General features: G+C 45.4%; 1 pseudogene; it reads left to right on the plus strand.

Moving 5' to 3' along the window:
- The first annotated feature begins 1,925 nt into the window (after positions 1–1,925).
- Positions 1,926–4,067, plus strand: LOC101575846 (annotated as a pseudogene).
- The last annotated feature ends 130 nt before the right edge of the window (positions 4,068–4,197 follow it).

Consider the following 4,197-nt stretch of genomic DNA (forward strand, 5'->3'; position numbering starts at 1 on the left):
GAGCAGCCTTAAGCCTTGTATGGTGGCACACGCCTGTAATTTCAGCACTTGGGAGACAGAGGCAGGAGTAGGCAGGAGTATATTGCAAGTTTGAGACCAGCCTGGACTACAAAGTGATCATAAGGCCAAACTGAACTATATACTAAGACTCTGTCTCAAAAAACAAAGACCCACACATGACCATTCTTAAGCATATAGCCAGGCCTGTCTCAAAAAAAGTAAGTAAATAAATAAATAGAAATAAAAAGTTTGGGGCCAGGGAGATGGCTCAGTAGAATAAGCGCTTGCCTGGCAAGGACAGGGTCTTGAGTTCAATCCCCGGTTTGAAGGAAGGAAGGAAGAAAGATAGAGAGGCTGGGGAGATGACTCAGTGGAATAAGCGCTTCCCTGGCAAGCGCAAGGGCCTGAGTTCAATCCCTGGTTCCGCAAAAGAAAGAAAGAAAGAAAGAAAGAAAGAAAGAAAGAAAGAAAGAAAGAAAGAAAGAAAGAAAATGTTTATGGGCTGGTGAGATGGCTCAGTGGTCTAAAGAAAGAAAATGTTTAAAAGGGGCTAGGAATAGCGTGTGCCAGCAACAGCCACTCAGGAGGCTGAGGCAGGAGGATCACCGACCTCAAACCCAGCCTGAAATAATAGCAAGTCTTGGTCTCAAAAAACAAACAAAGCAAAATAAAAAAGAGCTAGGGGGCCTGGGAGATTGCTGAGTGTGGCTTAATGTGCCTGCCTGGCAAGAACAATGTCCTGAGTTCAATCTCCAGTGCCACCAAAAAAAAAAAAAGCTAGAGAAGTAGTTCAATGTGAGGGGTCTGGGTTCAATCTCCAGTATCACAAAGAAGGGTATGGGGGTCCAGGGCAGGACAGAGCTGTAGTACAGTGCTACAGTGTTTGCCCAACACATTCAAGGGTTTGGATAAGTGGGTGGGTAGAGTTTGAGGACAAGGAAGCAGAGCAGAAATCCCTGCACCATTTAGAAGCTTCCTGACACATCCTCACAGAATATTCTCAAGCACCTTGTGAGGTAAGTGCTCTCCTCACCTGGGATGTCAGCTTGGCAAAATGAAGTAAACAGTGTGTTCAGAATCCCATGACTGGGAACTGGCAAAACTCAGGTCTGATTCCATGGCCTCTGAAACTTTGTTTTTGCTTTTTTTTTTGCAGAACCAGGGATTGAACTCAGGCCCTTACACTTGCCAGGTAGTTGCTTATTCCACTGAGCCATCTCACTGGCCTGGCCTCTGAAACTTTGAAAGTCCCCACAGAAGAATGAAGTCCATCTCCTTCGTATTAGGCTTGTATGCAAGCCTTGGGTCCAGAGTCTGGAAAGCAGGTTGTAGCCATGCCTCCTTCCTGATTTGCCGGGTGACACAGGGACAAGCGCCTTCCCCAGCCTCCTCAATACCGTCAAGCTAGAGTAGAGCTGCTAGCTACTGTATATAAATAGTAGGAGCAAAGGCAAAGCCCTCAGGAAAGATGGCCTATGACTCAATTCCCCAGAGAGCTCCAGGCTCACCTGAGCCTACTGCTCAACGTGTACATTTGCACAAGACCCCAATAGAGGAGTGGGTCAAAGGGAACATACAGAGGATGTGAGCAAGTGTTAGGCGCTGTCTTTAGGGTGGCATGTGCTCAGGCGTGGTGTTCTCCGAACACTTCTCAAGTGCAGTGTCCTAAGTTCCTGCCTTCCTGAGAGAACAGCTGCACCATCAAACTGGATCAGACCAGGCGCCCATTCAGAGTAGCTGGGTACTAACAAAGGGAGAAATGAATTCATCCCAGTGTGATGAGGAAGAGCCAAAGCCTGGACACAAAATAAGCCACATGAACCCCCAACCCCACCCCCCTGTTTTATTTCCTATAGCAGAAGGATGAAAGATACTTTCTGGTTTCAGTGTTTCACCTCTCCTGGGCTTGCGGGAGCGCCGACCTCATGGCAGAGATAATTCAGGAGCGAATAGAAGATCCGATTTCCGAGTTGGAATAGCTGGAGCGCATTGGACCGTTCAGTCACGCAGAGATTAAAGCTATAATTAAGAAGGCTTCCAGGGGCCGGGGAAATGGCTTGGTAGAATGAGCGCTTGCCTGGCAAGCACAAGGGCAACCCCGGTTCCACCAAAAAAAAAAAAAAAAAAAAAAAGGCTTCTGATTTAGAATACAAAATACAGCAAAGAGTACTTTTTAAGGAGGACTTACTCAACTATGTTCAGTGTGAAATTAATCTTTTGGAGCTGATCCAGAGAAGAAGAAAACCTGTTAAGTACTCATTTAAGAAAGATGAGATCGAACATTCTTTTTTTTTTTTTTTTTTTTTGGTGGAACCGGGGATTGAACTCAGGCCCTTGTGCTTGCCAGGCAAGCCCTTATTCTACTGAGCCATCTCCCCAGCCCCAAGATCGAACATTCTATCGTGCAGTGAGTACAAGGCGTCTTCGGACGTGCTTCAGCAAAGTGAAAAGATGATGTTCAGCTTTGGCTGTCCTATGTAGTTTTTTGTAAGAAATGGGCTACCAAAGCTCAGTTTAGCAAAGTATTCTCTACCGTGTTGGCCATTCATTCAAACAAGCCAGCTTTGTGGATTATGGCGGCCAAGTGGGAAATGGAAGATCGCTTGTCTTCAGAAAGCGCAAGGCATTTATTTCTTTGGGTTCTTTGCTTTCATCCAGAGTGCCCAAAACTCTCTCAAGAATACTTTAGGATGGAGCTGATGCATGCTGAGAAACTCAGGAAAGAAAAGCAAAAATTTGAAAAAGCTGACATGGATTTGGGGGATTTTGATCATCCTGTAGAAATCCTTAAGGGAGGGTTAGTGAGGATCATCTACAAAAATTCTGTAAGCAGGATTAAAGGTGCGGAATTTCATGTGTCACTACTTTCAGTTGCGCAGCTTTTTGACTTTGCCAAAGATCTATAAAAAGAAATTTATGATGACCTCCAGGCTTTGCACACAGATGACCCTCTCACTTGGGATTATGTGGCATGGCGAAAATTAGTGATTGAGTCCCAGCCAGAGGAGCAACCTTCAACAAAACAAGCCAGAGCTGCGGAGGTGTGCTGAAGGGAGGAGAGGTGCTGTGCCTATACAAAGAGGCAGTGAAGACGCTGCCATGTGGAAGTGTTATGCCAATTTTTTTTTTTTTTTTTTTTTTTTTTTTTTTTTTTTTTTTTTTTGCGGAACCAGGGATTGAACTCAGATCCTTGCGTTTGCCAGTCAAGCGCTTATCCTACTGAGCCATCTCCCCAGCCCCGTTACACCAACTTTTGCTTGGAACAATTTTCTAAGAAAACAAGTAGTGAGCTCCTCAGAAGGAAGAGGCTGGAAAGAACCATGACTACATTCAGAAAGGCACATGAACTAAGACTTCTCTCGGAGTTCCACTACAAGCAGTGGATTGAGTTGTTGCTGCAACATGACTTCTTTATGGAAGCCCTGGAGGTAGCAGAAACTGGGACTGAATTGTTCAAGAACTCCATGCCAATGTGGCAGAAGAAGCTGCAGGTGCTGATTGAGTCAAAGAGCCCGGATGTAGAGAAGAGCTTTGAAGAAATCTTCGTGCACCTGAAGCCCCAGGTTTGTCTGCCCTTGTGGATTTCTTGGGCAGAGTGGAGTGAAGGTGCTAAAAGCCAAGAAGACACTGAAGTTGTCTTTACAAAAGCTATTTTAGCTGTCACAGGTCCCAACTCAGTAACTCTGAAAGCCCTGGACTGGGCTTACTGAAGTGGTGGCTACAAGAAGGCCAGGGCTGTGTTCAGGAGAAATCCTAAAAGATGCTGAATTTAAGAGACTATTATGAGAGGGCATTGAGAGAGTTTGGATCTGTGAATTCTGATCTCTGGATGGATTACATCAAAGAAGAGTTGAACCACCCCCTTGGCAGACCTGAGAACTGTGGACAGATCTACTGGTGAGCCATGAAAATGCTGCAGGCAGATCAGCAGAGTTGTTCGTAGCTAAACACGCGATGCACCAGGCTGGCCATCAGTGGACAAATACATCCAACCATGAAATAGTACTGCGAGTGCCCAGGGCAGATTGTGTATGAGTCAATCTGTAAATTGTTTAGCATTGGCACACGAGATGGCTGATTTTTTTTTATTGGGTAATCAAACTCAGGACCTCGTGCTTGCTAGGTAGGTGCTATGCCACTGAGCTATATCCTCAGCACTGACTGTTTTTTGAGACATGCTTTACTTTCTTTGTTGTT

This window comes from Octodon degus, unplaced genomic scaffold (genome assembly GCF_000260255.1).
Source record: "Octodon degus isolate 3935 unplaced genomic scaffold, OctDeg1.0 scaffold00072, whole genome shotgun sequence".
In the NCBI taxonomy this organism is placed as follows: domain Eukaryota; kingdom Metazoa; phylum Chordata; class Mammalia; order Rodentia; family Octodontidae; genus Octodon; species Octodon degus.